Source organism: Cervus canadensis, chromosome 1 (assembly GCF_019320065.1).
Source record: "Cervus canadensis isolate Bull #8, Minnesota chromosome 1, ASM1932006v1, whole genome shotgun sequence".
In the NCBI taxonomy this organism is placed as follows: domain Eukaryota; kingdom Metazoa; phylum Chordata; class Mammalia; order Artiodactyla; family Cervidae; genus Cervus; species Cervus canadensis.
Genome location: NC_057386.1, coordinates 39743637 through 39769137, shown reverse-complemented (window position 1 = coordinate 39769137; position 25501 = coordinate 39743637). Strand labels below are relative to the sequence as shown.

At 45.1% G+C, this 25501-nt stretch overlaps 1 non-coding gene across 1 annotated transcript; it reads right to left on the bottom strand.

Moving 5' to 3' along the window:
* Positions 1-2785: 2785 nt before the first annotated feature.
* On the bottom strand, positions 2786-2917 carry LOC122425412. The gene has a single exon (XR_006264840.1). It is a non-coding gene; the product is annotated as a small nucleolar RNA SNORA72 (small nucleolar RNA).
* Positions 2918-25501: the final 22584 nt, after the last annotated feature.

Sequence of the window (25501 nt, the reverse complement as noted above, 5' to 3'; positions counted from 1 at the left end):
ACATCAGGGCACTTGGAGCAGTACATGATGTTCCTAAGAGCTCCTCTAGCTTGAATCAGGAACTGATTTCAGAGACCCGGCAAGAACGAAACACCAGGGCAACACCCACAATGACTTTGCCTCAAGCTCACTTGTTTTTAACCTTTCACTTCTCAAAAATCAGAATAACCCCTGCCCCGGCTCTAAGTAAAAGTGGAGCCCCGTCCACCCCTCACAGAAAAACGGCACAGCAGTGTCCACATAAAATAGCTCAGATGACCACAGAAGGGCCGGTTTTTCCAGAAAATTCCTAAGCTCCGGAAGCAATCTGACTTGAGTGGAAAAGCGCCCTGAGCAAGAAGCCCGGTGATAATAAAAATTGATTACAACAATTGAACCCTCACTGTAGGTCAACATCATGCTAACCAGGCTGGAGTTGTCTCATGTAGTGCTCAATCTCACCCTATTACAGAGGTGATGTTCTTTTTTATATTTTTTTAAATTATTTTTTTCACTGGAGTATAATTGCTTTACAGTGTTGTGATAGTTTCTGCCATACAACCACGTGAATCAGCTGTATGCCTACTTATATTCCCTTCCTCTTAAGCCTCCCTCCCATCACCCCCCACACACCCTACCCCACCATCCCACCAGGGAGGTGATGTTCTTATCCCCATTTTGCACATTAGAAACCAGGCTGAGGAAGATGAAATAATTTACCCAAGGCCACCCAGCTAATAAATAGCGGAGCCCAGAATGCTTGCTCTGAATCATGCGACTGGCTGTCTGTGTCCAGGGCAGAATGGAACACTTGGTCTAGCAGCTGTTGGCAAGTTCCTTGGCCTCTCTAAGCCTCAATTGCCTCATCTATAAAATGGGGATAATTATAGTGCCTACCTCATAAGCGTGTAAGGATAAAACAAGCAAATTCATTTAAAGCAATTAGCCCAGTACTTGACAGATCATAAATGGTTAACAGATGTCCACCCTTGTTAATCTCTCTGACTCTCCCCATCTGTAAAGTGGAGGCTGGTAATAACGTGTAAGTCATAGAGGTACTGTGAGGCTTAGGAGAAATAGCAAATGTAGAGCATGTAGATGATACTGTCACGTAGTAAGCTACCACAACATGACCCTCCAGAGAGGACTGCGGGTAGGGAAGTCATTTTTAAAAATATATATACATATATATATACTTAATGTGGACCATATTTTTAAAAAGTCTTTACTGAATTTGTTATAATATTGCTTCTGTTTTATGTTTTGGCTGTGAGACATGTGGGGTCTTAGATCCCCTACCAGGGATTGAACCTATACCCTCAGCACTGGAAGGGGAAGTCTTAACCCCTGGACCACCAGGAAAATCCCTAGGCAAGCTCCTATTTCAAGCCCACAGAATCGCATAGCTGCCTGATAACAAGTAACGTTCAGATGACAATAACGCATATTGAATACTGTTCCTTAAAATGTATTTATTAGCATAAGATCCTTTATTATTTTGCATAGACACTTGGAATGTGGGTGGAGAATGCTCTTTAGGGAACTTGAAGCTAAATTCTTGGAAGAGAGCACCTGCCGAAGGTCAGCCCAAAATAAAGGAGTGTATCTCTGAAATGACACTAAAAAGTTTTATTTGGGAGGACTTCCCTGGTGCTCCACTGGTTAAGAATCCACCTTCCAATGCAGGGGATGGGGGTTCAGTCCCTGTTGGGGAACTAAGATCCCACATTCCCAGGGACAACTAAGCCTGTGCCCCACAACTAGGGAAGCCCGTGCACTGCAATGAAGAGCCTGTGTAGAGAAAAGGAAAAAAAAAGTTTTATTTTGAGAAAGTTCAAACACAGACAAAAGCAAACAAGATAAGACAACAAACCCCTGATTATCCATCACAAAGTTTCAATAGTTATGAACTCATGGAAATCTTATTTCAACTCTACTCTCTCCCATAACCTTAAAACAAATTCCAGGTGTCATTATCACTTCATCTGAAAACATTTTAGTGTATGTGTCTAAAAGATAAGGACTTTTTTTAAAAAAACAAAACCACATACTATTGTCACACTTAAAATTTTTTAACAATAATTCGCTAATATCATCAGATAATCAATGTTCAAATTTCTGATTATCTCCATAACATTTTTTTTAAAAACTACTTGTTTGATTCAATCAAGATTCACATGTTGCAGTTAATTGACTTTTTAAAAAAAATATATAATTCACTTAATGAAAGTGAAGAAAGTGTTAGTGGCTCTCAGTCGTGTCTGACTCTTTGCTACCCCATGGGCTGTAGCCTGCCAGGCTACTCTTAGCATGGGATTCTCCAGGCAAGAATGCTGGAGTGGGTTGCCATGCCCTCCTCCAGGGGATCTTCCCAATCCAGGGATTGAACCCAGATCTCCCACGTTGCAGGCAGATTCTTTACTGTCTGAGGCACCAGGGAAGCCCAATTCATTTAATGACAACAGTTAGTCATCAAATCAGCAATGGTTATCTTCAAGTGTTAATGCTGTGTGTGTGCTCAGCCGCTCAGTCGTGTCTGACTCTTTGCAACCAGGCTTTTCTGTCCATGGGATGATTTCCGCAAGAATACTGAAATGGATTGCCCTTTCCTCCTCCAGGGGATCTTCCAACCCAAGGATTGAACCCACATCTCCTGCATCTTCTGCACTGGCCAGCGGGTTCTTTACTACTAAGCCACCTGGAAAGCCCATTATTATACTAGTTATGCTGTAATTTCTCACGTTTGGTCAGATACCTGGAGTCACAGACATTTCCCCCATAAGATGCATTATGTAAGTCAGTCTTGATTTACTACCAGCATTTATACAACCAGAACTAAGGAAAGAACTAGGTCTGGAGACACAGACGTGGTCTCAGTGTAGCAAATGTTTAGTCTGCCCTAATTATTACAAAATTAGAAGAGCAAGAATATTCACAGGACAAGACTGTTAACTATCTTTTATATCTTTTTTATCTCTTCTATCTCTATATTTTTTTCCCCTTGCAACTTATCTGTAGAAGAAACTAGGTCATTTATCCTACAGATTTTCCTGTCTGGATTTTGTTGATGGCATCCCCATAGGGTAGTTTAATATGATACTCAGACCTCTGTATTTCCTGTACATTGGCAAATCTAGAGGCTTGAACAGATTTGAGTTTTATTTTGAGGGGACAAATACTTCATAGGTGGCATGGTCTTCTTTTTTTAGGAGGCATATAGTATGCTTGTCTCTCAAATGACACTTAAAAACATTAGAAATATTTTATTAACTTTATTAGAAGTATAAGAATATGAAAAGAGCCCAACCCTCAACAGATGTATGTATAAACAAAATGTGGCATTTATACAATGGACTATCCCTCAGCCATAAAAAAGAAGGAAAAATTCTGACACAGGCTGCAACATTATTGAGCCTTAAGGACATTATGCTAAATGAAAGAAGCCGTATACAGAAGTACAAACGCTATATGAGTCCACTTACATGAGGTGCCTAGCATATGCAAATTCATAGAGGCAGAAAGTAGAATAGAGGTTACTAGAGTCTAGGGGAGGAGGAAATGGCGAGTCATTGTTTAATGGGTACAGAGTTTCTGTTGGGGCTGATGAATAAGTAATGGAAATGAATAGCAGTGATGGTTGTACAACATTGTGAAAATAATGATGCTAAATTATACACTCATGGTAAAAATGGTAAATGTTATGTTATGCATGAGCGAGTGAAAGTCAAGTCCAACTCTTTGTGACCCCATGGACTATACAGTCCATGGAATCCTCCATGCCAGAATACTGGAGTGGGTAGCCTTTCCCTTCTCCAGGGGATCTTCCCAACCCAGGGCTCAAACCCAGGTCTTCCACCTTGCAGGTGGATTCTTTACCAGCTGAGCCACAAGGGGAGCTGAAGAATACTGGAGTGGGTAGCCTATCCCTTCTCCAGCGGATCGTCCCAACCCAGGGATTGAACCCAGGTCTCCCACATTGCAGGTGGATTCTTTACCAACTAAGCTATCAGAAAAGCCCTATTATGCATATTTTACTGCAATAAAACAATATTTAAAAGAGCCAAGCTATTGGGAGTTCCCTGGGCAGTACAATGGTTAGGACTTGGAGCTTTCACTGCTGGGGCCTGGGTTCAAACCCTGGTGGTTGAACTAAGACCCTACAAGCCATTCAATCACAGTAAAAAAAAAGAAAAAGTAACCCAGCTATTGAATAGAATATGGGCCTTCTTATACAACTTTGATGGCCTCAGTTTATATGCCTACTTTTGTTTGAACTTGTAGCCTTACTCCTTCTGTATTGATCTGCATATAGTTATAGGGTTCATTCCCTGCTCCCAAGAATTTCGTGGCCTTTGCCTAACTCTGCAACAAGCAGGGGATCCACAGTCCCACCAGCCTCCAGCCCAGCATCCTAGATTATAGACGTCTACAAGCAGAGCCGTGGAGGCAGCCAGGACATGGGCTTCTGGAATTATGAGGCTTGAAATTGAGCCTATTTTGCATGAGAGCTTAACTTTTCAGCTTCCATTCCAATAAAATTAGGGCTATGAACTCCTACCTCACAGGGTTGTTGTAAGGATGGAATAAAGTTGTGTAATGGTCAAGTGCTATACCAAGAGAGGGCTTCATGTTGTTATTATGCTATCAGTGACTCAAAGAGGATCCAACTAGGATATAGGTTTATCAGCTCAATGGGAAAATAATGTCTCCGGAAGTTAGTTACTTTTTAAAAATATTTTAAAAATTTATTCATTTGGCTGCACCAGGTGTTATCTGCAGCATGTTGGATCTTAGATCTTCACTGTAGCATGTGGGACCTTTTAGTTTCAACATGTGGGATCTAGTTCCCTGACCAGGGATCGAACCCAGACCACCTACATTGGGAGTGTGGAGTCTTAACCACTGAACCACTAAGGAAGTCCTGGTGGGGTACTTTGCAAGCTAAACTTTTCTTGACATCATTCTTGGTAATGTCAGTAGTAGAGCAACAAATTGTTAATGCCAACACTGAGGGTTCCCTGGAGATATGAGATTTTTCAGTGTCAAAACAGAAACTTCCAGGCAAAATGGGACAAGTTAGTCACCCAAACCATGACCTACCAATTGCTAATCTAGGGACTGCCTCTCAGGCTTACTCACTACTGCCTATTTGACCTGCCTTTTCTTCTCAACTTGGCCTCTAGAATCTCTTCTTCTGAATCTCTTTGCTGGACACACTTCTGTTTGCCTTTCAGTGTTGGTGCTTCCTAGGATTTCTTCCTTGTGTTCTGTTCTTTCAATCTTGCACCCCCTCCTTAGGAGATCTTGTTCATTCCCAGGACCCCCAAATACCTCCCAAGCCATGGATAACTTGCAAATCTCCATGGCAGACATCACACTAGAGGGCTATGTACTTTCCCCATCTCTTGCAAATACCCCAGGTAAACTGTCTCCAAAGCTAAGTGTGCAAGCCTTCCTCGCTGACTTCTTCCTTTCGGCTGATGACTCTAACCCTCGGCCAGTAAAGCCAGAAATCCACTCTCCCTGCCTCGTCCCTCTCCCTCCAACCCCTCCTTCTCAGACCTCATGTCCTATTGGTTCTTCTCCTTAAATATCTCTCCAGCCTGCATTGTTTATCCTTCCCCACCGCACTGCCTCAGTTCAGGCCTCATCAGTTCTTGACCAAACAGTTGCAACAATCTCCTCACAGTCACCTGCTCCCTTCTCATCCCCTCTGACACATCTTCCAGTGATGTTCCTAAAATACCAACTCGATCATGTCACTCCCTGGCTTGGAATTCTTCAAAGGCTTCAGATGGCCTAGAACAGGGATCAGCAAACTTTTTTGTAAAGTGTCTGATAGTAAATATTTTAGGCTTTTCACATGTCTCAACTAGTCATTTCTATGACTGCAGCACAGAAGCAGCTGTAGACAATATAGAAACCAATGATCATGGCTGTGTCCCAAAAACAGTTTATTTATAAAAACAGATGGTGGGGACTTCCGTGGTGGTCCAATGGTTACGAATCCTTCTGCTAATGCAGGGGACATTGGTTCGATCCCTGGTCTGGGAAAATTCCACATGCCGTGGGCAACTAAGCCCTTGTACCACAACTATTGAGCCCAAACTTTAGAGCCTGTGAGCCGCAGCTACTGAAGTCTGCGTGCCCTAGACCCCATGCTCTGCAACAAGAGAAGCCACTGCAATGTGAAGCCTGTGCACCACAACTAGAGAGCAGCCCCTGCTTGCCACAACTAGAGAAAACCCGAGTACAGCAGTGAAGATCCAGCACAGCCAAAAAAAACAGATGTGCACCAGATTTGGCCCAAGGACTACAGTTTGCTAACCCATGGCCTAAAGAATAGTGTCCAAGCTTATTAACATAACCCAAAGGCACTTTTTGCCTTTTCACATTGTTCATGGCTGTCCAAAAATCAGAGACCTCACTTTGCCAACAAAGATCCATCTAGTCAAAGCTACGGTTTTTCCAGCAGTCATGTGCGGATATGAGAGTTGGACCATGAAGAAGGCTGAGCGCCAAAAAATTGATGCTTTTGAATTTTGGTACTGGAGAATACTCTTGAGAATCCCTTGGTCAGCAAGGAGATCAAATCAGTAAATCCAAAAGGAAATCAATCCTGAATATTCACTGGAAGGACTGATGCTGAAGCTGAAGCTCCAATATTTTGCTACCTGATGCAAAGAACTGACTCATTGGAAAATACCCTGATGCTGGGAAAGATTGAAGGCAGGAGGAGAAGGGGGCAACAGAGGATGAGATGGTTGGATGGCATCATCAACTCAACGGACATGAGTTTGAGCAAACTCCAGAAGATAGTGAAGGACAGGGAAGCCTGGCATGCTGCAGTCCATGGGGTCACAAAGAGTCAGACACAACTGAGCAACTGAACAACAAAAAGCGCTAGCTCACTGCTACTCAGACCTAGACACCAACTGCCTAGGCCCAAGGAGAATAGCTTCCACTGCAGCAAGCAGGACTCTAATGAGACCTTGGGAAGAATTTTCTTAGCTGTTAAATGATTGTTAAAAATCGCCCCAAGTTGTGGAAGGAGACAGAGAAATACCATCTCCTATGGTTTTCTGACATGCTTCAGACGAAGCCCTGATTGGCCACTCCTAATTCTGGCCTAACGATATCAGGATAGATGCATCAAGCTGCTATTCCATGCAAAGCCCTGTTAAGAGCAGGACTGTGTGTCCTCTTTCCACAAAGCACAGCACCTCTCCCCCTCCTGCGACTGAGATGCAAAGACATCAGAGATACGAGCCAAGTCACACAGCAGGATGGATGGAAATAACCACTGAAGGCCACGGTCAAGGGGAGTCACAGCAGTGTGTAACTAATTGGCAAGCGGAATCGTCATGGAGGCTCAGAGGAGGAACAGAGCAGAGGAGGAGTCAAGGAAGGCCTCACAGACAGAGGCTAGGATCTGAGCCTGTAATAGTAGAATTTAGATGGTAAGAGTACTGCTAAGGAACATTGTGCACCTGGCACTTTATTTACATTATCTTGTTTAATCCTCACAACAACCCTGTGAAGTGGGTATTATTAGTCTCTCTTTCTTTTAAGATTTTTTTGTGTGTGTGATGTGGACCTCTTTTTAAAGTCTTTATTGAATTTGTTACACTATTGTTTCTGTTCTATGCTTTGTTTTTTTGGCCAAGAGGCATGTAGGATCTTAGCTCCCCGACCAGGGATCAAACCCACACCCCCTGCATTGGAAGGTGAAGCCTTAACCTCCGGACCACTGGGGAAGTCCCTGTTAGTCTCTTTTTATACAGATGGAAACTGAGTCCCCAAACCCCTAGCTGCTTGTCCTAGATCACACAGCCAGTGAGTGGCAAAGCAGGGCTGGAACCTAGTTAGTTCGGTCCTGAAGCTGACCAGGGCAGAGCTCCCCCAGGAGGGACTGGAGCAAAGGATGGGAAGAAAATCCAGGCACGGCCCCTAGCGTGGCTGGAATGGGAAAGAGTGGATAGCGAGTGAGGTTGGGGCTGACTCATAGAAGACGCTGGATGCCAGGTTGAGGAGCTTCAAGTGGTTAATTCAGCTGGAGCGCTGACCAGGAGGCAAGTGCTGGGTGGAAGGGAGGGAGGGGACTGTCCAGGCAGGAAGGTGCTGGGCAGGTTCAGCAATGGCAGTGAAGGCAGGTCTGAGCCACGGAGGTGATGGGGGACTGGAAGGAGGGGGACAGCATAGGAGAGACTGGAAAGGAGGATCTGTGTGCGGACTTGGCTAACAATAGCCATAGGAGCAAGTGAGGGAGGAATTAGTAATTGATTTCACAGTTCTGGGTGCATCAGACAGCAAGGCAAAAGCAATTCTCCAGAGAGCTAAGGTTAACACAATGGCTAGGGACTTCCCTGCTGGTCCAGTGGCTAACACTCCGAGCTCCCAAAACAGCGGGCCCAGGTTCAATCCCTGGTCAGGGAACGAGATCTCACATGCCCCAGTGAAAATCAAAGATCCTGCAAGCTGCAACTAAAACCCAGTGCAGCTAAATAAACAAATAAATATTAAAAGAAAAAAAAAATACAGTGGCTAATGTTTATTGCAATCAGCTACTATTGGCAAGTACTTTACATTTATAAACTCATCTTCACAGTGTTCTTAGGAGGTAGGGTTCATTTTTATCCCCATTTTCCTTTTTTTTCAGGTGAAAGAACTGAGGCACAGAGAGGTTAAGCAACTTGCCCAAAGCTATCCAGCTGGTACCTGGCAGAGCTGGGATTTGAACTCAGGCTGTCTGGACCCAGAAACTTTGCTCTTAATCATTTTGCTATCTTACATCTGTTAAGGTAATGCTTTTGGGAGGAAGCAGGGTTCCCCACTCCCACACCACATTCCCCAACCTCAAGGATCAGGCAGGAGAGTGGTGGCCAGCGCAGGGTTTCTTGCCCAGTCAGACCTCAGGTCTCCGCTGCTTCGTTGAGCTGGTTGCTTCTCACCATCAGGCAGTGAGCCTGAGGCACACTGTGCGGGGGTTTGCACTTCCCCAGCTACACCTCCATGCAGGAGGGCTCCTGGAACCCAGGGCTGTCTTGTTAGAAGGGAGCAGGGGAGGATGAGCAGGCTGGCCCAGAAGTAGGAGCACCTGATGCAGGCTGCAAGGAGGTGCTGGCAGGGGAAGAACTACAGCTCCACCAGGTTCAGGAGGAAGCAGCCCACCCTCACCCCCAATTCAGGAGGATCATCTTTTTTAGTACAAGGGGTGGGGTAGGAGCGGCCGTGAAACAAGCATGGAACATCCACCCCAGACAGAGGGTATTGCCCCGGCAGGAGGACCAACCCCATAAAGGCCCCCAGCACCAGGTGGGTGAGGTAGATGGCCAAGGGCCTGTGTGATCTTAGGTTGGGGTCCTGGGCTGCAGCCTCCAGGCACTGGGGGAGAATTCTCTCTCCCACCAGAAGCTGTGCCTCTAGGAAGTGAGAAGACCCCAGGAGCTCCAGTCTGGGTCCCTGAAATCGCAAGCTTTAAGGAAAGAATTGATGTAAGGGGAAGGAAAAGGAAGGGAGCGGGGAGAATATAAAGCCCCAGCAGCCAGATATTTGCATAACTATTTCTGGCCCGCAGCAAGAGCTCCAGTTCCATCTGTGCCTGACGCCCAGGCGAGCCACTTGCTGCCTGACAAGGACAAGAAGAACAAACTGGCAGAGAAAAGGACACTGAGGAGGAAAGGATGGACGCAGCAACTCTCCAAGTTTCTCCCCAACACAACCCCGAATTAACCAAGACAGTCTACATGCTTAAATGCTACAATTAGGCTTCCGCAGAAATGCTCCTGACTGATGAGATTTTGAACCTTCCAGCTGTCCTGGGCACTTTTTTTTCAGACTTACATAGCACCAGGCATGTTTTTCCCAAGAGGCCACAGCAGACTATTCACAACTTAGATGGTTTTTCCTCAGGTTCCAGGGTCATATATAACTTTAGTCCCCATGGCAGGATTTGGAAGAGACAGGTCTGACAGCCCCCATTCTTGCCAGGTGGACCCTCTTTAAGGCCTCACATTGTAAAAATCTTATCTGACTTTACATGTCTGTAGCTTCTCATCCTGGGAAGTACTGAAAATATTTCCAAGAATAGTTTGGGGGGTGGGCAATGACATCCCTTGGCTTCCCTGGTGGCTCAGTGGTAAAGAAACTGCCTGCCAATGCAGGAGACGCAGGGGCAGTCCCTGGGTCAGGAAGATTTCCCTGGAGAAAAAAACTGCAACCCAATCCAGTATTCATTCCTGGGAAATCCCATGGACAGAGGAGCCTGGTGGGTTACAGTCCACGAAGTTGCAAGAGTCAACATGACTTAGTGACTAAACATAACAACATTGACACCCGTTATGACCATCAACTCCATCTTTCAGGCTCCCAAATGCACAATCTAAATAGACCAGCAGCTTGGCTTATTGTGCAAACTCAGGGGCTAGATAGGACTTCAGCCTTCACCACTGACTTCATTGCCCTCCCTCCCCTTGTCTCCTAAACAGGATCCTGGAGCTGTCCCTAGGACCTTTCTATCCCCCTTAACTTTCTTTCTTTAAAAAAATATTTATTTATTTTTATTTATTTATTTGATTGTGCCAGATCTTAGTTGCGGCACTCTAGATCTTCTAGGTTTGACATGTAAACTCCTAGTTGCAGCATGCGTGATCTAGTTCAAACTCCAGCCCCCTACATTGGGAACGTGGAGTCTTAGCCTCTGGGCCATCAGGGAAGTCCTTCTCCTTAACTTTCAAGAAGTCAAGTTTTCAACATGAGTGAACAAGTGTTGATGTTTCTGGTTACCAGGGCTTTTAGACAATGGATGAGAACACAATCTCTCAGGAGAACTTTGAAAATGGGGCAGAGATCTATCTGTGCCCAGCCCGGGTTTCTCAACCCCAGCTTCAACCTCAGCACATTGACATTTTGGACCTGATAATTCTCCTTTATAGGGGACTGGCTTCTGCATTGGAGGAGGTTTAGCAGCATCTCTGGCCTCTATTCACTAGATGCCAATAGCACCTGACTCCATCTCCAGTCGGAGAAGGCAATGGCAACCCACTCTGGTACTCTTGCCTGGAGAATCCCATGGACCGAGGAGCCTGGCGGGCTGCAGTCCAGGGGTTGCGAGGAGTTGGACACAATTGACCAACTTCACTTTCACTTTTCATTTCCATGCATTGGAAAAGGAAATGGCAACCCACTGCACTGTTCTTGCCTTGAGAATCCCGGGGACGGGGGAGCCTGATGGGCTGCCTTCTATGGGGTCGCACGGAGTTGGACACGACTGATGCGACTTAGCAGCAGCAGCAGCAGCAGCAGCCATCCAGTCGTGGCAATCAAGTGTTCCCGCTGGGATTTCCCTGGTGGTTCAGTAGCTAAGACTCCATACTCCTAATGTGTGGGGCCCGGGTTCGATCCCTGGTCAGGGAACTAGATCCTGCACGCCACAACTAAGAGTTTGAATCCTGCAACTAAGACCTGACACAGACAAATAAATAAATACATATATTTGAAACCTTCATTGCCAAATAGCCTCTGGGGAACAAAACTGAGAACCACTGGTCTAGGCTAAGCAAACTGTTTTCCTGCTTGGAGCAGGGGATGATAGAGCTGACCTGCAGATTCTAAGATCCAAAATGAAAAACTGCAAGGGAGGTAATCAAGATGCTGTGACTGGCTAGAAGTCAGGGAGCAGAGCAAAACCCCACATCACAGAAAAACTGTGAATCTCCAATCAACTGGCCAAGGGCACATAGCAAGAACCCTGCAGTCAGGAGCAGTGAGTCCCTAGGTTCTCAGTCTCACCTCTGTGGGTCCAATGCCTCCTCTGAACTCAGACCTTCCGGGGTTGGGGGAGGCTGCTGGACAGACTTCTCTGGGCTTTCCTTAGAGCCATGATCATAGAAGCTTATAAGAAGACCCGAGGCCTGGGAAGACTTCCAGGCCATGTCTTAGAGGATGACTGCCCTTCCCCCAAACCCTAGGACACAGGGCCAGAGAGTGGCAGTGCTTGGAAATGTTCTCAAGCTCCTCTAGTTCCAGATCAGTAGTACAAATTTTTCCTTTTGCCTCAGGCCCCAGTGTGGCCTGGCACAATACTGTCACTGATCCTGTCTGTATAGAGAACATTATTGTGTTCAATATGAATTTTTTTTTTGCATTCATTTAAATTTTTGAAAATATTCCAATAAAATATTTTTTATCTTGATTAGTGAGTTTTTGGCATTCCTTCAATTTTGTGCCTGAGGCTACTGCCTCCCTCACCTCACTCTCACCCCAGCCCGGCTCACTGGGTCCCCAACAGGTCAGTCTGAAAGGCACAAGCGAACGCTGAGGTCACAAATGGAAACCCGTGGGCTGAATTCTGCACATAAATGTGTTTTGACTGGCTAGCACTGTGTTTTCAAAAATGTCTTGATTTGTTGCCAATCTTTTTAAAGTCAAGAAAATCACATAAAAATCCACATTTCTGGCTTCTTTTGAAATGTTGGGTGATCTAGATACACTACATACCATAGACAGTGGCTGACAGGACCTGGTTAGTGGTTTTTGGCTTAGGGTAGGAAAAAAGTGAAAGTGAAAGTCACTAGGTCGTGTCCGACTCTTCACAACTCCATGGACTATTCAGTCCATGTAATTCTCCAGGCCAGAATACTGGAGTGGGTAGCCTCTCCCTTCTCCAGGGGCTCTTTCCAACTCAGGGATCAAACCCAGGTCTCCCACATTGAAGGTGGATTCTTTACCAGCTGAGCCACCAGGGAAGCCCGAGAATACTGGTGTGGGTTGGGTAACCTATCTCTTCTCCAACAGATCTTCCTGACCCAGGAATTGAACTGGGGTCTCCTGTATTGCAGGCGGATTCTTTACCAGCTAAGCTACCAGGGAATCTTAAGGTAGGAGGCGCTGTCCAACTTCCCTCAGACACACTCCCCCAGCTTATCTCACTTATAAGACCCATCTGATTTTCTGTGCCAGAGCTGGTTTATAACTGCTTAATAGAGTCAACAGTCAAATTTCTAGAGTCAGTTGTTGAGCACACTCATCATAAAAAAATTAAATTAGGGGAGCTCCCTGGTGGCCCGTGGCTAAGACTTCCTGCTCCCAATGCAAGGGGCCTGGGTTTGATCCCTGGTCAGGGAAATAGATCCCATGTGCCACAGCTAAAAATTCACATGCCTCAACTAAAAATCCCTCGTGCAGCAACTAAGACCTGGCACAGCCAAATAAATAAATAAAAATAAATAAATATTAAGAAATCTACATGGCACAACACTGCAAATCAATTATACTTCAATAAAATCAGTTTTTAAATTAAATTATATAAACTTACAATTAAGTACATTAAATTGAAAACAAAATTCAACTTCCTAATTACTACTTCTACTATTTTACTATTGCTGTTCAGTCGCTCAGTCGTGTCCAACTCTTTCCGACCCCATGGACTTCAGGACGCCAGGCTTCCCTGTCCATCACTATCTCCCAGATTTTGCTCAAACTCATGTCCATTGAGTTGGTGATGCCATCTAACCGTCTCATCCTCTGTTACCTCCTTCTCCTCCTGCCTTTAACGTTTCCCAGTATCAGGGTCTTTTCCAAGGAGTTGGCTCTTCTCAAATGGTCAGAGTATTGGAGCTTCAGCTTCAGCATCAGTCCTTCCAAGTTTTTACTATATTATTTTACCATTTTACTATTATCTATGCTCTTGAGGTTATTTATACCTATTACTCCTGTATGGTGGAAATATCATATATTGGTGTATTACTGCATCTCTTCCCAACACTGTGTTCAGTTTTGTCACGTTGGGGGCATGAAACTGGCCGCAGTAGGAGTAGTTACAACATGGAAATTGGCAAACACCACAAAACAGGGCTTGTTCATTGTGTAGCTGATTGTCTAGGCTTGAGTTGCTATTTTTGGGGCTTTTTTTTTTTTTTTGGCTGTGCCATGTGACTTGCAGATCTTAGTCCTGGACTAGGGATCAAACCCCAGATCACCAACTGTGAAATCACTGAGTTCTAACCACTGGACCACCAGGAAATTCCCTAGACTTAAGGTATTGGTGGAGAAATATTAATAATGTAGAGTAAACTTAGTGCGTCACATCTATAGCCATTGTATTGTGAATAGCACAAAAATTTGAGGAACTAGCCTTCCAGTATTTGAAAACTACTATGCAATTCAGCAAGGAAGTTACTCAGTTGTTAACCAACAAGTCAAGTTCAGACAAGAAAAAAATCATGACTGTCGCACTTTCATCTTATGTCTTAAACAAAAATATCAACCAACATTCATGTCAAAACTACACCTATTTGGGACTTCCCTGGCGGTTCAGTGGTTGAAACTCAACACTTCCAATGCAAGGGGAGTGGGTTAGACTCCTGGTTGGGGAACTAAGATCCCACATGCCATGCATTGCAACCAAGAAAATTAAAAACAAAAACACCTATTTATCATGTATAACTTAAGGTTGATTACTGATACAAGCGGCTGTCAAAAATCAATGAAAGCATTTTGTGGGAATGAATTGGCTAAATGGAATTGACAAGAGTGTGGTATATTTGTTATTATTTCTAAATTGTGTGCTACACATTCTTTATACAAATAAAACATTTTAATAACCTATGTGTTTGTACACATCTTTCCAGGGAGCCAATTTTTAAACATTTACCAGCACACCCACGTTGGCATCTCTTTGCCACTCTTACTCCAAAGTTTCTTGGTTAAGAAGATGGTTTCTTGCTCTTTCATTTTCTTCCCAATTCCTTGTTTCACATGACCCCAGGTGGGCAACACTGGAGCCCCTTGGCCAACAGAAAATGTCTCTGAATTCGCTTTCTTTGCAGAAACCACCTACCTCATGCCAGGCTATTCACATGTGCACTATTTGAAGTTTTCCCAACAGCTAGTTGAGATGGACATGATTATCCCCACTTCACAGATGAGAAAACTGAGTAGCAGAGCCAGGATTTAAGTCTAGGTCTGCTGCCTCCAAAGCTTGTGCTCTTTCTATGACGCAGCCTCCCAAGCAAGAGACAAACATGATACCCATAGGGTACGGGAGAAATACCTAGACATCTCTCTGATCCCAGTTTTGAAAAAATGTCATTGAACCTGAGCCATAGACAAGGACTGCTCTGGAGCCTTCCTTCTCCTCCTTCCCATCAGCAAGGTAATCTTTCAGCCTATTCTAAATACTTTTTATGTTGGCTCAGGATTCTGGAGACCCCCAGAGTCAGGCCTACCACTTTCCTCCCTAACAGGGAGTAGTTGTCGCTGAGAACTGGAGGCTGAAATAAATCTGCTGCCTGCTCTGGGATGCTGCAGAACTGGTAACATGAAGAACAGGGACTCTTTATCCCCAAGGTTGGGGGGGCCCTGAAGGAGGGAAACTCAGAAAAGAGTGGAGCCAAAACTGAGACAGGACTTCCCTGGTGGTCCAGCGGTTAAGAGTCTGATTTCCAGTGCAGAGGACATGGGTTCAATCCCTGGTGGGGGAACAAAGATCCCACATACCACAGGGCAACTAAGCCCAAGCAGCACAACTACTGAGCCCACACACTCTAGAGCCCATGAACGGAAACAAGAGAAGCCCAAGCACTGCAACGAAGACCCAGTTCAGACAAATAAATAAAATGAAGATTAAAAAAAAAAAAGCTGAGACACACAACGGGCATTCTTCATGTTTAGAACCCTACACACTCATCCCAACAGAAACTACAAGTATACTCCCACCCTCCATGTTCTGGACCAAGCTGTGGCCAGGGCCTTCCAGGTTTGGGAAATTCCCTTCGAGCAATTTCCAGGTACAGACACCCTGACAAGTTTCCCACACCGAGGCATCAGTGAGGCCTGGCTTGGAAACCACCTGGCCCCCAGAAGAGCTTGGCCGCCAAGACCAGGAATGAGTCAGGAGCTGGGGCTGTTCCATCCCCAAAGTGGAAGTTCTTACTGGTGAAAATCCTTTCTCCCTGCTTGGTAGAGGGGCCTGGGGAAGTTTGGGGATGACGTTTAGAAGTGTCTCCCTGGGAGAAAGCCCTCTTCTTCAGAAAGACTTCCCAGTGTGTCTGGCAGTCCTGATGTCTCCAGCATCTGATTCTGAAATCAGGCTCTATCACTTCCAGTGTGGCGTGGGGCACACACACGCCACCTCTCTGATACTCATTTATGTAATAGAAGCAAAGCAAATACTGTATGGCTTCCCAGGGCCAGATGCTGGAACTGTACATTCCTTGACTCTTTCATATCCTCTCTGCAACCCCATGGGGTTGGTATTAGTATCCCTACATTGTAGCAAGATGGACAGAAGACCAGAGAGGTTAAGTAACTTAGCTGGGATCACTCATCTGAAATTCAACCCAGGTCTAGGCGACTCCAACTCCACAGATTCCCTTTATAACTATAAAGTACTTGAAGGACTTTCCTTGTTTTCCACTGGCTGACTCCATGCTGCCAGTGCAGGAGTGTGGGTTTGATCCCTGGCCAAGGAACTAGATCCCAGATGCTGCAGCTAAAAGACTTCACATGCCACAACTAAGACCTGGTACAGCCAAATAAATAAATAAGTGTTTTTAAATATATTCTAAAAATTATAGTACTTGACACAGCATAGCAGGAATAACTCTGTCCTCTACTACAGAGTATATAGCAAATAGATGTGAAATTTATATCTGTATTGTGGTGGGGGTGGTTTAGTCACTAAGTCACGTCTGGCTCTTGCGACCCCATGGACGGCAGCCCGCCAGGCTCCTCTGTCCATGGGACTTCCCAGGCAAGAATACTGGAGTGGGTTGCCACTTCCTTTTCCAGGGGATCTTCCCAACCTAGGGATCGAACCCAAGCCTCCTGCATTGCAGGCAGATTTTTTACTGGCTACACGTTTTAGTTTAACCCCAGGCCATTTGAGGATCCCCTCTCCCTCTGCATCAGGACTGTGTCAAAGTGTCCCAAGGCAAGTGTGCAGATATCCAGCCCTCCATGTCATCCGCCTCTGTGCCAGGTGATTGGTGGAACTGGGCCACTCGTGGTCCAGCAGTGGGTTACTGTGGAGATGTCCTTTATTTCTTGTCTGCTGGCTTTCTTTGTTAATGTCCATGCCAGGCTTGATGGTCCAGGGTTCTTGGGAGCCAAGTTCCCATCTGCCCCACCTCTGCCATTCTCTTTTCTCAGACCCAATACACCACAGGATCCCTCTTACTAGGACTCATAACCACCTACAGAGTCATCCCTTCCCCTCCGTCTCTTTGCCTCTCAGCCTGGAGGAAGCCTCTCCAGTTTCTGAAGGGAGCCCCACTGCCCTCAAACACCTCATCTGGCTTTCACTTATGATGTTGCCCTCAAATATTCAGTCTCTACTCAGAGGCCTCTCTATTCTGGTGAAGACTAGGTTTCTGGAGTGTTAGTCACTCAGTCATGTCTGACTCTGTGTGACCCCACGGACTGGGACCCACAAGGCTCCTCTGTCTATGGAATTTTCTAGGCAATCCTAGAGTAGGTTGCCATTTCCTTCTCCAGGGGATCTTCCCCACCCAGGGATCTAACCTGCGTCCCCTGTTTCAGGCAGATTCTTTACTGTCTGAGCCATCAAGGCCAAAAAGCAACTTTATATCTGAGGCATCATCCTCTGAGGCAATGAGCACAAGATAATTACCCAGCTCCTTGAAAAGGGGGCAGTGGTGGGGATGAGCTGTCAAAAATATCAACAGTAAGGGCAAAAATGTGTAAGATCTAAAAAAAAATTACATCAACAATCTTATACAAACTTACTATTCTTCTTCCAATTCTCTTTTCCTTAGAGGAAGAGATAGCCTTGCAGGGCTTAGTACTAGCAGTAGCAGGAATAATAACAATGGCTTAATATATGTTGAGGTGCACTATGATAAGTGCCATATTTGTATTATTTCATTTAATCCTCATAAAAATCCTATGAGACAGTTGTTATTATCTCCATTTTACACAAGAGGAGACTGAGAGCTGTGCCCCTAGATCTCACAACATGTATGTGAGGAGTCTGGCTCTCAGTTTTCTGACTCCAGAGGTTGTGCAGCAACCACTGGGCCACACTGTCCAGAGGCACCATAAAGCCTCGGGAGTTAGCTGACCAGTATCATTCAGGCTGCTCACTCACCAGCATCAAGAAATATTGTATACGAGCAAGTCAGGCACCTTCCCAGGCGAGGATGTAATGGAATGTTGATGAGAACTGGTTTCACCTGCAGAAGCAGGAAGTTGGCTAGGAGAGAGGTTACTCCCAAGGACTGAAAGACCAGACTGTAGGTCCTTGGCCCACCTGACATTGGAGTCCCCAGGCCTGACTCAGAAGCATTGCTGGGATTCCAGGCTGGACCCAACACCAGCCTGTCTTCTCTCTCTTCTGCAGAACGCTGGGAAATCACTGCCCTAATTCAGAATCTCTTCATCCATCTGGAATGTGGGTACCAGAAAGTGGTGTCAGATGAAGCAAGTGTGAGCAGTCTGGTCCTGGGAAGTGAGGGGTCAACCTCAACCAAAGCTGCACATTCCAGGTCCAGCTGCTTCCTGGGCATACACATACACACACACACACACACACACACACACACACACACAGAGTGACAGAGATTGCTAATCTCCTAATATGAGATTCCTTTTCTTCTATAGTGATAGAATTTTTTATTAATAGCTAGGCAATATCTACCCAGAATAAAGACCTCGTTTTCCAGTCTTCTTTTCAGAGAGGGTGGCCATATGACTATATTCTGGTCAATGGGTGTACATTAAGTGCAAGTGCAACTTCCAGGTAGAGCTCAGTTAGGTGGTTTTGTACTACTGACTGAGGTCACCTGGGGGTGTTCAGTTGGTGCACGAGTTGGCTTGGAATGTCCAAGTCAGCATCACTCACATGTCTAGCATCTTGGCAGGGGCAGCTTTTAGGGGAAGGTTCCTGTGGTACAGTCTTTTAGAGCACCCCTGTGTGACCGGCATGATAACCTCGGGAGAGCTGGACTTCTTACATGGCAGCTCAGGGCTCCAAGAGCAAGGCTTCCAAGGATCCAGACAGACACTCCATGGCCTTTTACAACTGAGCCTTGGAAATCACCTGACATCATTTCCACTTATGCTATTGGTTAAAGCAGTCACAAGCTCACCTGGAGTTGAGGAGAAGGGTCACAAACCTATACTTCTCAATGGGAGCAGTGTCAAAGAATTTGCAACCTTATTTTAAAAGCATACCAGCCCTGGCCCACTAAGTCTGGACTTGAAGTCAGAGAACAAAGAAAATTCTATCTTGTTTAAACCAGACATATTCACAAAATGCAGTGCACATACAGCCCACAAGACATGGGGGTTGGGGAGGGTGAGCAGATAGTGAAATCTCACAGGATTAGAACTATTCATTTACTCTCGTTTACTCATTCAACAAACCAAGCTCAGTAGCTGTCTCTCCACAAAGCTCTTATACTTCCATACTCCATACTTCCCCCATTAAACACTTACCATGATCCACTGTAATTACCCATTTACTTGTCCATATCATCCTCGTTCTGCTTATCTCACGGACCATCCCTGTCTTGTTCATCATCATTCACTTATCACCTAGCACAGAACCTCAATAAATATTTTCACAGGTTCATATTTTACAACCAGACAGCAACAGATGCTTCAGACTGCTGGGATCTGGAGATTGAGTGGAGAGAAGTGACGCTGGTTAGGACTCTGCAGGGTCCCTGAAAAAGCCCCCAGCAGCTTCAGGGGGATGAAATGAAGAGAGTAGAAGGTGGGACTGCCAGGCCTTGGTGATGATGGGTGAGGGAGAAGCAAGAGTCAAGAGTGTACCTACAGGAATCCTAACTACCTAGTGGGTAGAATTCCAGCCTTTCACTACTGAGGGCCTGGGTTCAATTCCTGGTTGCGGAAATGAGATCCGACAAGTTGCACAGTGCAGCTGAAAAAAAGAGTGGTACCCAGGTTTCTTATCTGAGTAACAGAATAATAAACAGTGGCATCATTTGTTGAGAAAGAAAACAGAAAAGGGAAGTAGAAGACTTGGGAAGAAGGTCATGAGCTCAGTTTGGGCTATCTGCATTTTAAATACCTGGGGGCCACCCAGGTGGAGTGATGCAGGAGGCAGCTAGACACACAGTTGGACAGACTCGAAGACCGGTAAAGATATGTGCACACATTCCAAAACGTTCCCACTTGCGTCCATTCATTGTTCATTAAAAGTGTCGGAGGAAGCCGGGTCCAGGGCAGAGCCCTGGGATGGAAGTTGGCAGACCCGTATGCCCGTCTCCACTACAACCTGTGATGTGTCGTCTTGAGCAAGGGGTTCTTTCTTCCTGGCACATAGTTTTCTGCTTTGTTGTAAAAATGAGAGGATCACCTCTGACTTTTCTCTTCCTTCCAGCCCTTCTGTGCCATGATTCTTAGTGAAATATTTGAAGGTCTATGACTTGAAGGTTATCACGCTAGACACTGACCCTATTCCTGCTCCTCACAAAAACCAGACGGACAACAACAACAAAAAGAAAGTCACCTTCAGAAGGAGGCTGGTAGATAACCCACTGTAACTCCCTGCATCCCTCCTGTTTTTCCTTTTTTCCAGTCCCTGCACCCAGTTCTCTGTCTACCCAATAGTCACACCTGAGTCCCACCTTAGCCTCCAGACTCCTTCAGCTGTTCTTGGCCTCACCCTCTTCTCTACCCCAACAGGTGTTTTCTTAAGACCAACAAGAACAACAGTTATCCTAATTCTTCACATTCGTGTCACTCTGTGTATTTCTACTTTCTCAGTATACGTGATATTTGTGGCACAGTAGTTATGTGGCAGGCAATGTGCCAGGCTCTGAGTCCCTGGAATGAAGAAGACATGGGCCCTGCTCTTCTCACAAAAAGCAGAGAAGAGAATTAGCAATGTAATCTGATGTGATACAATCACACAAGGGTTAATAGGAACCACATAGGAACCACACAGGGGCTGTAGAGGTGGTATGCGTGTGTGTGTACGTGTTGTGTGTTTATGATAATCCTCAAACTGTGTGAAGAGTTCATGAAACATTAGCACTGGAAAGGATCTCCCAGACCAATTAGTTCCACTCTCTCATTTTATTTGTGCAGAAACTGAGTCCCAGGGAAGTCAAGTGACCTGCCCAAGGACACACAGCTGGTGAGAGTAGCAGAGCCTACACTGGAATGTCCTGGACTTCTTAGGGTCACATCCACTGTGCTCTTGCCCCTTCATCGCACTCCTTCCTAAGATCAGTCAATAATAATGATATCCTGAGCTTTATAAATGCTAACATACTGCCCAGCACCATGCTGAGCTCTCCACATGGACTGTCTCATTTATTACTCACAGCATCTCTTAAGAATTAAGTCTGGAAAAAAAAAAAAAGAGTTAAGTCTGTTTTTAAGATCTTCTTTTATGATAATATCAAGTCTCAGGTTAATTGACTTGCTCAAAGTCACCAGTTAACATGTGAAAAAGTCAATATTTGAACACGGGTAGTCTGAATACTGGAGAAGGAAAAGGCAACCCACTGCAGTATTCTTGCCCAGAGAAATCCCAGGGATGGAGGAGCCTGGTGGGCTGCCGTCTATGGGGTCGCACAGAGTTGGACATGACTGAAGCGACTTAGCAGCAGCAGCAGCAGCAGTCTGAATACAGAGCCATGGGCATAAAAAAAAAAAATTACCTGATGATCTTGCTTAAGGTACAATTCTTAGATTCCACCCCTGGAAAGTCTGATTCCATAGGTCTCATGTGAACAAGAAGGAGCCTGCATTTTAGCCACACACGGTAGGTGATTATGATTTGGTGGTACTTGGATCACACCTGGAAAAACCCAATTCTCTTGTATCTTTTTTCAAAATTCAGGGTTTTCCTGCAGACTCCTTTCTTCCCCAGGGAAATGGCTTCGGGAGAAAGAGGGTGCACCAAGGACAGAGGTGTGCCCCCTGGTGGTCAGATATTAGAAGCCAGAAACTGCAGCCAAGAGGGCTCCTGGTCAATATCACAAATGTGAATTTTTCTACAATTCTGTTCAGTGAATGTTCCTAAGGTGCCACTGTGTGCCAGCACTGAGCCAGCATAACTCATGGTGCGCGCGACAGAAGCAAGACTTCTGAGAGCAGAATTCTTCAAGGTGGCCGCTTACTTGTTTTCACCCACCAATACAAAGGCATGGATTTCAAGCTGCAGTTGGGTGAATGTTACCTGTTCCAGGTAGTCATGTAGTCCATGGGGTCACAAAAGAGTCGGACACAACTGAGCAACTGAACTGAACTGATTCCAGGTAGTCATATCTGACAACACATGGCTCTGTATTTTAGATTTTTGCATGTCCATGCGGGCTAAGTTGCTTCAGTCATGTCTGACTCTGTGCAATCCCATGGACTGTAGCCCACCAAGCTCCTCTGTCCATGGCATTTCCCAGACAAGAATACTGGAGTGGGTTGCCAATTCCTTCTCCAGAGGATCTTCCCGACCCAGGGATCTAACCCACGTCTCCTGTGTCTCCTGCATTGGCAGGCAGGTTCTTTACCACTAGCACCACCTGGGAAGCCAATTTTAGATCTTTAGGAAGGTGTAAAAGAGGTTTCTGAAAAAAGCTGAGCCCGCACTCTGGAAAGAGGATGCAGGCATTTATTTGCCATGCAGTGTAAGGAGGCCAGGCTTTGGAGTTAGGCTGCTGCAACTCTGCTGCTTCAGGCTCTGAAGTCCTGGGACAGTTCTTTATCTTCCTGAGTTGCAGCTCCCTCGCCTGGAACATAAAGCAATAATAATTACCACCTCATAGGGTTGTAATGGGGGGGAAATGGCCTCTTAGGAGAGCACCTGGCACATGGTAGAACTTGAAAAACTTAGTACTTTTGATATACTTTGTAGTTACATATCATGGGCTATGGATTTCCCAGGCGGCTCAGTAGTAAAGAATCCGTCTGCAATGCAGGAGATGCAAGGGACGCGGGTTCAATCCCTGGGTCAGGAAGATTCCCTGGAGGAGGGCATGGCAACCCATTCCAGTATTCTTGCCTGGAGAATCCCAAGGACAGAGGAGCCTGGTGGGCTACAATCCATGGAGTCACAAAGAGTCGGGCACCACTGAGTGACTGAGCATGCACATATACCATGGAATATAAAAGAGATAAACCAGGGGTTCTGATATCAATCTTGATTTATTCTCCATGAAAAGGAGCTAAAAGAACTATTAATAATTCTCAGTTCTGAGCAATTGAGGGAAAAAATCTATTCTAGTTCCACAAACATGCAAACTACTCCACACTCTAGTAGGAGTGTAAATTAGTACAACATTGGAAACTTGTTTGACAATGTCTGCTAAAACTGAGTGTGTGTATGACCCAGCAATTCACCCCTAGGTATATGCTCCAAACAAATGCTTATAGATATTAACCAAAAACCTATATAAGTATGTTCATAGCTATGTTGTTGCTGTTCATTTGCTAAGTTGTGTCTGACTCTTTTGCGACCCCATGGACTGTAGCCTGTTAGGCTCCTCTGTCCATGGCATTTCCCAGACAAGAATACTGGAGTGGGTTGCCAATTCCTTCTCCAGGGGATCTTCCCAACCCAGGGATTGAATCCGTGTCTCCTGCACTGGCAGGCAGATTCTTTACTGCTAAGCCAACAGGGAGACCTGGTTCATAGCAGTATTATTTATTGTCCCAAAATGGGAGCTCCTCAAATATCTATCAACAGTAGAATGGATTTAAAAACTGGATTTTCATAGAATACTACCACACAGCAATGAAAAGGAGCAAACTAGAAATAAACATAATGACATGGGAGAATCTCACAAATATGAAATTGTTTAATGTTGAGAGAAAGAAGCCAAAGAAGCCAGACACTGAAGAAGACGTGCCTTACAGCTCCATGTATATAATGTACAAAATGAGGAATTCCCTGGCGGTCCACTGCTTCCATGGCAGGGGACACAAGTTCGATCCCTGGTCAGGAAACCAAGATCCTGCAAGCCATTTGGCACAACAAATAAATTTTAAAAAGTACAAAGCGGTCAAAATGAATTTAATGCTGTACAGGTTTGGAAGGGTAGTTACCTTTCAGAGCAGAGTACTGCTGTGCTTGGAGAGGGTATGAGGAGGCTTCTGCAAAGTGGCAGCTAGTTCTATATCTTGATGTGTGTGGCAATCAAACAATTGTGTGCAGTTTATAAAAACTCATCAGATTTTGTGCACTCTTCTATAAGTATGTTGCATGCATGCTCAGTAGCTCCTCTGTCCATGGAATTTCCCAGGCAAGAACAGGCTACCATTTCCTACTCCAGAGGATCTTCCTGACCCAGGGACTGAACCTGCGTCTCTTGCCTCTCCTGCATTGGCAGGCAGATTCTTTACCACTGAGCCACCTGGGAGGCCCCATAGGTATATTAGAGTTCAATAAAAAGTTTACCTAAAAATCTCTTGATAGGTCCCTCATGACCAGTCACAGAATATACTCAGATCTCACTCATCACAAGAGCCCAGAGTCCTATAGGGTATCAGAATCAGGAACTTTAGCGCTCCTCTAAGGACAGGCGATGTGGCCTAGGCTCCCTGAGCTGGAGGCAGGTTTCCTGCTCAAAGCCAAGAAGAAAAAATCTTTCTTGTGGATAAAACGGTTTCTAGAAAAACTACACCACTGTGCCATGGAACTCAGCAAGAGGGCTCAGTATCTGCTGGAGTCTCTAGGTGAAAAAATCAGACTCTAACACTGAGACAATCACAAAGCTAGCACCTGGACCCATGCTAGGTTGCCTGTTTGAGAATTCCATTCCAAGAAATTAGGAAACAGAAGTGATGAAACCAATAGAGTAATAGCACAGAGAAAGACAAAATAACTCCTACAGGAATCCTCCAAAACCTTGAGAATGAGCAAAATGCTGACCCCTGAAGAAACAAATAAATACTGAAGAAAATGTCATAATGCAGAGATGGCAGATGCAATAAATGAGAAAATTTATACCCCTGGATTTACAGGTAAAAACATAATCTGAAAAAAATGTTTCCATTCATGAAACATGAAAGCTGACTTAAAATAAAGAAGTCTAAAATGTTCAAATATACGAAGAGAGAAGTAAAATCCATATTATAAGTGAGATATTGTGGGGGGAAAGGTGAGTTTGAAAAAGACCAAATAGAGGGGCTTCTCTGATGATCCAGGGGCTAAGATTCTTCACTCCCAATGCAGGGGGCCCAGGTTCAAGTCAGGGAAACAGGAAACTAGGTCCCACATGCCACTACTAAGAGTTCGCACACTGCAACTAATGACGCCTCATGCTGCAATGATGATCAAAGATCTCATGTGATGTAAATAAGACCTGGCACAGCCAAATAAACAGTATTTTTCAAAACCACGTCTTGTCTGAAAACAAAACAAACAAACAAAAATAACCACATAGAAACTCTAGAAATAAAAAACATGTAGACATTTAAGTTTTTTAAACAGAATTTAGTAAAGAGTTGAACAATTAACTAGATGTTGCTATACAGTGAATTAATGAATGGAAGACAATGATGAGGAAGTTGTTCAGGATGTGGTACA